Here is a 10,930-nt window from a genome sequence, read left to right as displayed (position 1 = left end):
AACCAGACAAAGATGTCACAAAAAAGGAAAACTACAGGCCAATATCACTGATGAACAAAAGTGCTCAACAAAATACAAGCAAACAAAATCCAACAACACATTAAAAGATCATACACCATGATCAAGTGGGGTTTATTCCAGGAATGCAAGGATTCTTCAATATATGCAAATCAATCAATGTGATACACCATATTAACTAATTGAAGGAGAAAAACCATATTATCATCTCAATAGATGGAGAAAAAGCTTTCAACACCCATTTATGATAAAAACCCTCCAGAAAGTAGGCATAGAGGGAACTTACTTCAACATAATAAAGGCCATATATGACAAACCCACAGCCAACATCATTCTCAATGGTGAAAAACTGAAACCATTTCCACTAAGATCAGGAAAAAGACAAGGCTGCCCATGCTCACCACTATTACTCAGCATAATTTTGGAAGCTTTAGCCACAGCAATCAGAGAAAAAAAAGAAATAAAAGGAATCCAAATCAGAAAAGAAGTAAAACTGTCTCTCTTTGCAGATGACATGATACTATACATAAAGAATCCTAAAGATGCTACCAGAAAACTACTAGAGCTAATCAATGAATTTGGTAAAGTAGCAGGATACAAAATTAATGAACAGAAATCTCTTGCATTCCTATACAATAATGATGAAAAATCTGAAAGTGAAATTAAGGAAACACTCCTATTTACCATTGCAACAAAAAGAATAAATATCTGGGAATAAAACTACCTAAGGAGACAAAAGACTTGTATGAAGAAAACTGTAAGACACTGATGAAAGAAACTAAAGATGATACAAATAGATGGAGAGATATACCACGTACTTGGATTGGAGGAACTAACATTGTGAAAATGACTATACTACCCAAGGCAATGTACAGATTCAGTGCAATCTCTGTCAAACTACCAATGGCATTTTTCACAGAACTAGAACAAAAAATTTCACAATTTGTATGGAAACACAGAAGACCCCGAATAGCCAAAGCGATCTTGAGAAAGGAAAACAGAGCTGTAGGAATCAGGCTCCTGGACTTCAGATAATACTATAAATCTACAGTAATGAAGACAGTTTGGTACTGGCATTTAAACAGAAATATAGATCAATGGAACAGGATAGAAAGCCCAGAGATAAGCCCACACACATACGGTCACCTTATCTTTGATAAAGGAGGCAAGAATATACAATGGAGAAAAGACAGCCTCTTCAATAAGTGGTGCTGGGAAAACTGGACAGCTACATGTAAAAGAATGAAATTAGAACACTTCCCAATACCCTACATAAAAATAAACTCAAAATGGATTAAAGACCTAAATATAAGTCCAGACACTGTAAAACTCTTAGAGGAAAACATAGGAAGAACACTCTTCAACATAAATCACAGCAAGATCTTTTTTGACCCACCTCCTAGAGAAATGGAAATAAAAACAAAAATAAACAAATGGGATCTAATGAAACTTACAAGATTTGCACAGCAAATCAAACCGTAAATAAGATGAAAAGACAACCCTCACTATGGGAGAAAATATTTGCAAATGAAGCAACTGATAAAGGATTAATCTCCAAAATATACAAGCAGCTCATGCTGCTCAATATCAAAAAAACAAACAACCCAATCCAAACATGGGCAGAAGACATAAATAGACATTTCTCCAAAGAAGATATACAGATTGCCATCAAACAAATGAAAGTATGCTCATCATCACTAATCATTAGAGAAATGCAAATGAAAACCACAATGAAGTATTACCTCAGAATGGCCATCATCAAAAAATCTACAAACCATGAATACTGGAGAGGGTGTGGGGAAAAGGGAACCCTCTTCCCCGTTGGTGGGAATGTAAATGGATACAGCCACTATGAAGAACAGTATGGAGTTTCCTTAAAAAACTACAAATAGAACTACCATATAACCCAGCAAACCCACTACTGGGCATATACCCTGATCAAACCATCATTCAAATAGAGTAATGTACCACAATGTTCATTGCAGCTCTATTTACAATAGCCAGGAGATGGAAGCAACCTAAGTGTCCATCGACAGATGAATAGATAAAGAAGATGTGGCACATATATACAATGGAATATTACTTAACCAAAAAAGGAAATGAGATTGAGTTATCTGCAGTGAGGTGGATGGGCCTAGAGAGTGTCATACAGAGTGAAGTAAGTCAGAAAGAGAAAAACAAATATCGTATGCTAACACATATGTATGGAATCTAAAAACAACAACAAAAAAACAACAACAAAAAAACAAGTTCTGAAGAGCCTAGGGGCAGGACAGGAATAAAGATGCAGATGTAGAGAATGGACTTGAGGGCACAGGGAGGGGGAAGGATAAACTGGGAGGAAGTGAGAGAGTGGCATGGACATATATATACTACCAAGTGCAAAATAGATAGCTAGTGGGAAGCAGTTCATAGCACAGGGAGATTAGCTCAGTGCTTTGAGTCCACTTAGAGGTGTGGAATAGTGAGGGTGGGAGGAAGATGCAAGAGGGGAGAGATATGGGGATATATGCATATGTATAGCTGATTCACTTTGTTATACAGCAGAAAATAACACACCATTGTAAAGCAATTATACTCCAATAAAGATGTTAAAAGAAGATAAAAAACAAAGATACTAGATCTTATTCCAGTAACCAGCTTATTCCCCTTATCCAGGCCACTTGGTTGTTTCATCTAGCAAGCTCAGAAGAAGGAACAGAACATGATTTTACAATACAATGTGGTGCCGTTAAAGACTGGATGAAAGCATAAGGGGTGGGAAAGCAAAATGTCCACCGAGGACAAGGGTCCCCTATGTGAAGTCACCAATGGAGTGAGCTAAGGAGTAGGAGCTTTAGCAGAACACCCTGTATCCATGTAAAAAGTTATGTTTACCTTGACATTCCCTGTAATGGACTGAATGTTTTAGCCTGTTACCCATTCATATGTTAAAACCATATTCTCGATGTGATAGTATTTGGAGGTGGAAGCTTTGTGAGGTAATTAGATCATGAGGGTGGGCTCTTCATGAATGAGATTAGTGCCCTTATAAGAAGAGGCTGGAGAACTAGTTGGGTCTCTTCCTGCTGTATGAGAATACAAGTCAGCAGTCTGCAACCTGGAAAGGGGTCCTCACCAGAACTGGACAATGCTGGCACCTTGATCTTGGACTTTCAGCCTCCAGAACTGTGAGAAATAAATTTGTGCTGTTGGTAAGCCCCCTAGTTTATGGCATTTTGTCAGAGCAGCCCAAGTTGAATAAGATATCTCCTCAGGAAAAATAAGATGCATCTCTGAGTGACTAAGGAATGGGTTGAAACTTCTATCTTGTCTAAAGATGAAGAGGTTACACCTGACACATCTCATTGCCTAAGAATAAGGGAGATGGTCAGACATTGGATTCTCTGCAGAAATGAAAAATCCAGTTCCCCCCTCCCCTCTCTTTCAGACTGGTTCACTGTCCTGGCTCCCTCTTCTGTTTTTGAATGAACCAGTGTAGTTCTGATATGCCAGAGAGAAAAGGCTTGGAAAATAAAGACAGTGACTTATTACAAAGATAGAAAAGCATTATTGCTTTTACAGATGAAGTCTCAAGCTTTCCTATCCAAAATGCATTTTGAGTGACAGTGGCAAATATTACTGTACTGTTACTGGAAGAAAACTCTAAAAACAGAAATAGTAAAGAGTAGTAAGGATTGAAGTCTTAAGTAAAACTGTCACTCCTGTGGGAGCTGGGGTGGATAGGAGACAGTGGTAGCAGAGCAGGTGGGTACTTCATAGGGGAAAGCTACCCATACACCAAACATGAACTGGAGTGCTTGTGGTTTGACCATGTAAGGGAGACATGGTACGTGGCATGTCTGGTTCTGAATGTCCTGTTTGCTGGGGTTGTTTCTCACCAGGTACTTTTCAGCAGGAACTGTAAATCTTACTGCTCTGAAAACTGTTGTGATCCTTCTCTCCAGAGCTGTTTCCATGTCCTGGGCTGACAGTCAGCTCTTCTGGGCCCATTGAGGAGGGCCCAGTGACCTTGATCTCTCTTGAAAGACCCATCCCTCTCCACAGAGCTCAGATGCCCAGCTCCAGTTTGCTTCTTCAGAGATAGCAGGATCCTGGGGTTAGGCTAGAGCAGCTCCCCAGAGCTCTAGTTCCCCACCATGTGGAGTGAAGACTCAGGGTCTTACTGGTGCCATGCAGAGACAGTGACTCAGTGTCAGAAACTGGAGCCTCCAATCTTAAATTCACGGGCAGAATAAGTATCAGTGGGGCTGAGCATGGGGAAAAACATGAACACTGTAGCTTCAGCATGGATGGCTAGTCTTTTGTTTCTTTGTTCAACTTCTGTCCTTGTGGAAAGTAGGAGCTGGACTAGAGAAACTCTCCAAATTGCTCTTGGCATTTCATAAGAATAACAAATGGACTAAGCTCCTTATAATCTTTCTCTTCTTATTAAAGTAATATCATCAATCAAATCTTCATTGATCACCAAGTGTGTGCATTGGCATTTAGTAGAGGGTTGGGAACTTTAAAAGACAAGGCTCCTGCTCTCCAAATGTCTCCACATCCTGGATTGCAACACATATGGGGCTAAAATGAAGAGTCAGAAGAGCAGAAATCAAAGTGAACTGGAGTGGTCAGAGGAGAGGGTGACAATTTGTGTTGATCCTTGAAATTGGGAATAATGGAGGAATTTTTATTGACATTATTAGGAACAGTGCCTTTTTCAAGGTAGACTGATGCTACCAGTGAACTTCTTAATTCTATGCAAAAGGTATGTGTCTGCACAGTGACTCATCCAAAAAAAAATGTTTCTTCTCTCATGTAGTGGATGATTCATCATGATTGTTTAATGATTGCTACCCATGAAATTAGCCCAGATCTGGGTTAGGACCTGAAAGTATCTGTATCCACATTCTTCAAGGATAATTACCATGGATTCCTTACCATTGTATACTTGTAATATGTTACATAAGAAATACCCATATTCCCACTCCTTGTATTAGAGGCTGAAATAAGTCTACCTTCTGTTCCCAGAGTCTTTCATAGTCAGGGTTCTCATATGTCATCTTCTATTCAGCTAGAAGTCCTGGGCTCTAATGTAAGCTTAGATACCCAGATCCCTGGGGGACAAGAGACTGAAGGAGGGGATCTCACCCTACTCTGCTCAGTGGCTGAGGGCACAGGAGACATCACATTTTCCTAGCACAGAGAGGCCACAGGAACCAGTCTGGGACAGAAGCCCAGCATTTCCTGTCAGCAGACCTGGAGATCCCAGCTGTGAAGGAGTACAATGCTGGCCAATATTACTATAGAGCTGACAATGGCCACAGTCGCATCCAGAACAAGGTGGTGAATATTTCTGTGAGAAGTAAATTTCACTCCCATTCATCTCAGACAGAAATCCCCAAACCAAGAGCCAGGAGTCATGAGGAAATTCCAGGAGATCCCAGTGATCAGTGTTGTGGAGAACCACCAACAACTTGAGGATGGGTTACCTTCACAAGTTAAACTGCTGACATCTTTTTTTTTCTAGCAGAAAACACAGAGGTGGTTGGGTTGGCATTAGAAGTAAATAAGATAAGAACGACAAACGATCATGTCTCTAGACAATTACCCAGAATTGATATTTCCCCAAATTTCTAAAGACACTTTGAAAAAACAACCTCTGATTGCTCTAATGGGGATACAGGAATGGAAGGAATACACAATGACCAAGAGCCAGGCCCGATGCTGAGATCCTGGTATGGGAATTCATGAGTCTAATGCAGCATCACAAATCCTCTCTGATAGCCCCCTTTGGGTCTGTTAGTTCCAACATCTGGTCCTGTCCTCACCCTCAGGGGTCCCAGGACCCAGGCTGTCATGGTGGATATGGTAGAGCTTTGCTGTGAGGCTTGGAGCTGCCCCTACATCCCCCACCCCAATCCTGTACCGGTTTTATCATGAGGACATCAACCTGGGTAGCAGCTCAGTGCCCTCTGGAGAAGGAGCATCCTTCAACCTCTCTCTAACTGCAGGGCATTCTGGAAGCTACTCCTGTGAGGCTGACAATGGCCTGGGGGCCCAGTTCTGTGAACTGGTGCCACTCTCCATCTCAGGTGGGTTGATGGTCCCTGGATACAGGAGTAGTATTATAGTCAATGGCTTTTTATTGGTACCATACTTGGGTTTCAGAAAATAGGTGGAGGTCTAGGTGATGTCTGCTCTATGGGGGGAGTTGGAGAAGGTGAGCTCCCTCAATGCCTGACTGCTTTTCTTCTCTCCACACTAACCTGAAAAGTACACACTATGCTTAAATTTACATGAATTTATATTTACTGTTTCTGCATAGTATTGGCAAGGATTCCAGGACCCATTACTGCTATAGATTGGATTTGAAAAAAAAAAAGAGAGAAAAATGAAAACCTTCAAAAATCTGATCATTTATTTTCATGCTTCACAATTTTCTAAGGCTCCATGTAGTGGGCAACGTTGCCATATTACTAATTTTACAATTTGTCATTTTTCCCTGTGTGTAGTCACTTGAGACTAAAACCATTAGCACATTCCTCCATGCTTGACTTTTAAATAAAAAGTCCAATTATTAAATGTAATTTAATAATTTTCAATAGACAAAATTAGTTTATATGCAATGAAGTAAAATATAATTAACAGTTTTATTTAAATAAATGAAAACAACTTAGTATAATATTTTATCTTTTATTTATCCATTTCTTCTCAGTTACCCAACTCATGACAAGAACAGTGACTCCTTTTTGAATTCTTGGATCTATTATATGGATCATAAGGGGCCATCATCACCTGCATGTCTGGTGGTTGATGCTGGCTATAGGTTGGGACCTCAACCTGGACAGTCAATTAGAGTGTGTATGTGTGACCCTTCAATGTGGTCTGGACTTCCTCATAACATGGTGGCCTTAGGGTAGTCAGACTTTTTATATGTTGGCTTAAGCTTCAAAAAAAAATGTGATAGTAAATCTATAACATCTCATCAACTAATTCAAAAATTACAGTATCACTTCCACCACAGTTTTATTGGGTCTTAGCACCTAACAAACTTGTCCAGATACAAGGGGAGGGAGTATAGACTCCACCTCTAAATTGAGGACCTGTCAAAAATTTTACAGCCATATATATATTTTTTATTGAAGTATAGCTGATTTATGATATTGCATTAGTTTCAGGTATACAGTACAGTGATTTGGTTCTGCTTCTGGTTTTTTTTTTTTTTGCAGATCGTATTCCATTATAAGTTATTACAAGATATTGAATATAATTCCCTGTGCTATACAGTAAACTCTTGTTGCTTATCTATTTTATGTATCATAGTTTGTATATGTTAATCCCATACTTCTAATTTATCCCTCCCTACCTCTCTCTGTATCCTCTTTGGTAACCATAAGTTTGATTTCTATGTCTGTGAGTCTGTTTCTGTTTTGTATATGTATTCATTTGTATTATTTTTTAGATTACTTACATGTAACTGATATCATATAGTATTTGTCTTTCTCTGCCTGACTTGTTTCACTAAGTATTCTCTAGATCCATTCGTGTTGCTGCAAATGGCAGTATTTTATTCTTTTTAATTTTACAATCATATTTTAAACACTTCCACACACACCAGCATGAATACCAGTCCATGTCTCCCAACCCCACAGGATTGTGCTAAAGCACAAGCCTCCCTGCTGCCCTTTCTGGACTTGGCAAGTGCCCTTTTAAACAAGTGGTTTCAGAAGCCAGGTTTTTCTCCCTGGGCTCCTTTCTTCTCTAATCGTGTCTCAGGATTCTTCGCTGTCTTATTATCTCTTCAGTACCTTGAAAGAGACTTTTAAAAGAATTTCGCCCAGCATTTCTAGTGATCCTCAAAAGAAAGGTTAGTTCAGTTTCTTCTTCTATCATTACTGGAAGTGTAAATGCATCCACCTTTTATAACCAACGCTTTCATAAAGGTGTTATGTTTTTAGCCTTTTCAGCATAACTTTATCTCTTTGTAATATACAATTTTTAAGACCCCAAACTTACAGAATACCTCCAAATGATGTATCATACTGATCCCTACTAATATTCTACTAGCCAAAAAATGTTACCAATGACTAATTATTGGGTCTATTATGTATGGAAAACTTACACATATTATCTGGAATTATTAAAAAAAAAGTATGTTTTAAGTGTGTGATATTGTCCATGGTTAACAATCTTGGGGAAGTAGTTTGCCATGTTCATACAGTCAGTAGAGGGTAGAGCTAAGACCAGAATCCATATTTCCCTGACTGCAGAGGCTTAAACCTGACTTTGTTGCACCTCCTCACTTTATTTTCCTCTTATAAGTTTCACCAATTTTAGTAAGGCATCATTTATTAATCTGTAAGTTACAGCATCTATATTAAACAGTATAAAGTTTCTAACAAAAATTAAAGATAGAACTATTGTATGATCCACCAATCCCAGTTCTGTGTATTCATCCAAAATAATTGAAATCAGGATCTTGAAGAGATATTAGCACTGCTATGTTCATTAAAGCACTATGCGCAATAACCATGATGTGGAAGAAATCTCACTGTCCATCAATAGATATATGGATAAAGAAAACATGGTATATATGTTACTGAGTCCAAGTTCCCTCTGCTCGCTGCATGACAGGCCAATAAATCAGGAGACAAGGTGTTGAGGCAAAGAATAATGACTTTATTTGGAAACCTGGCAGACAGAGAAAATGGCAGACTAGTGTCTAAAAAAAAAACATCTTATCGGGGTCTGGATGTCAGTTTCTTTTATAGAACAGAGGGTGGGAGGAGGTGAGGAAGTAAAATAAAAAGGCCATAAGTCTTGCAAATATCTCCTGGAATGGCCAGCCTCGGAGAGGGGACATGCTAATTTCTTCTTTCTTGCAGCTGTTCCCAGGTGGACAGGGTCAGGTTCCTTCCCTAAACAAAGGCACTTTGGTTTAACATTCAGGCAGAGGGGCAGGGTTCCCAAAGGCAGGCCATTATGTATACACAGTGTCCTTTTAATGAACAAGAGCAACAGGAAGCAAAGGTTAAAGTAAAGAAACAGATCCAACATGGAGACAGGATTGGCTCTTCCCTGTTATATGTACATACAATGAAAAACTACTCAGCCTTAAAAAAGGAAGGAAATTCTTCAACTTGTGACAACATGGGTGAAACATGAGGACAATTATGTTGTGACATAGGCCAGTCACAGAAAAACAAACATTGCATTATTCCACTTACATGAGCTATCTAAAATAATCAAATTCATAGTATCAGAGTGGAACTGTGGTTGCCAGGAGGAGGAACTGAGGGGTTACTAGTCAACTGGCATGAAGTTTCAGTTACACAAGATTAAGTTAAGCTTTAGAGTGCTGCTGTACAACATTGTATCTATAATCAACGATAATGTATTGTATAATGAAAAATTTGTTAAGAAGATAGATATCATGTTAACTGTTCTTTCTACAACAAAAAAAGAGAGGAAGGGAGGAAGGAGTGTAGGAGGAAATAAGGGAGGGGAGGAAGGAAGAAAAGAAAGAAAACGTGATGGAGAACACACCAGACTCTTTTCAGCCCTGTGATACTACAGTCTAAGGAGAGAAAGGAACATCATAACCACGTAAATGCATACAGAAAAACAAAATTTGGTAACTGTCATGGGGGGGAACAAAAGAATGCCATCTGGTTAAACGAGAGGACTTCTTTCCATTATAGCCTCAGGATAGCCTCCACAAAGAAGGGAAACTTGATCAGAGGTTTCTGTTTCTAATACAAAGATGTCTTTGAATGGTCATAACTTTCTATCCTGGTAGTTCGATTGCTGAGAATGGTCTGTCTCTACGTCTCGAGCATGCATTCCCAACAGAGGTGATATCACCCTCAAAGCAGCAAAAATTGATCCTTGTGGAGGTGAAAAAAAAATCTTACTTTTTATGTATATATATACATACAGCATATCTGTGCTATTAATGTTTCATAGAGGAGGGGGGTGGATAGAAAAAAAAAATCTGAAAAGGCCCCTTAGGGAAGTGCTAATGAAATAAATGTCAAGAAACCCTGGTCCAGAGTTTCTCAGTTTCTCAAAAAATACTTATTTAATGCCTCCCTGCAAGAGAAAATTGGTAGAGGTACAAGGGATACAACAATGGGTAAGCTAAACATGGGCCCTTGAATGATAGCTGAGGAGAAGACCTAAAAACAAACAAGAAAATAGAGGAAATAATTACAAATAATGATAAAATGCTATGGAAAACAAGCATACAGGGGCTTGAAACAGAAAATAATCAGGTGAGACCTCTTTGATTGCAAGGCCAGGGAAGGCCTCTCTGATAAAGGCTCTGGCTTTAAAAACAGAGGTTCTGTAGTATGGGCCCTAACAGTTGTTCTTTCTATCATAATGCAAGTGCCCGACTTAAACTTTGATTGCTGAGGCATCCATCCACTTCAAAGAGCTACTTTGAATAAACACATTGCTAGCCACTAGATAAAAGGCAGCACCAAAGCCCACCCCACCGCCCTCCTTTGCCCCCCAGGCTCCTTTGTTTTAGAGATATTGGTTGATTTTGATAACTGACCATTTGGGCCTCTTGTTTTTTTCTCTTCCTGTGCTTTAACTTCTGGCTTTTATATTTTAAATTCTCCAATAAAGAGTGAGCCCTCAAAACACTAAGCCCCACCCTCCACCCCAATAAAAGCTTTCCAGGACCGATGAGTAATAAACTTTTTTTTCCCAAAGTTTCTTCGTGGTTATTGCTGAGGGTGTCTTGCAATCATAATAAGAATCACAAGGGCCTGTCCAGGCACAGCACTGGTTATAGGCTGAGATGGGGCACAAAACAGTTTCCTACCTAATGCTTGTTCTTTTATCTCCTAATTTGCACAGATCTGGGAGGAATTTAGGGGCAGCTCCTTTTGTAGTTGGTGAATTTTAAAAAATT

General features: G+C 39.2%; 1 pseudogene; it reads left to right on the top strand.

Annotated features, from left to right (window-relative positions):
- The first annotated feature begins 3,384 nt into the window (after nt 1-3,384).
- On the top strand, nt 3,385-7,252 carry LOC132425914 (Fc receptor-like protein 2; annotated as a pseudogene).
- The last annotated feature ends 3,678 nt before the right edge of the window (nt 7,253-10,930 follow it).

This window comes from Delphinus delphis, chromosome 1 (assembly GCF_949987515.2).
Source record: "Delphinus delphis chromosome 1, mDelDel1.2, whole genome shotgun sequence".
Classification (NCBI taxonomy): domain Eukaryota; kingdom Metazoa; phylum Chordata; class Mammalia; order Artiodactyla; family Delphinidae; genus Delphinus; species Delphinus delphis.
Note: the sequence above shows the minus strand (reverse complement) of the source record. Positions and strands in the feature narration are given on the sequence as shown.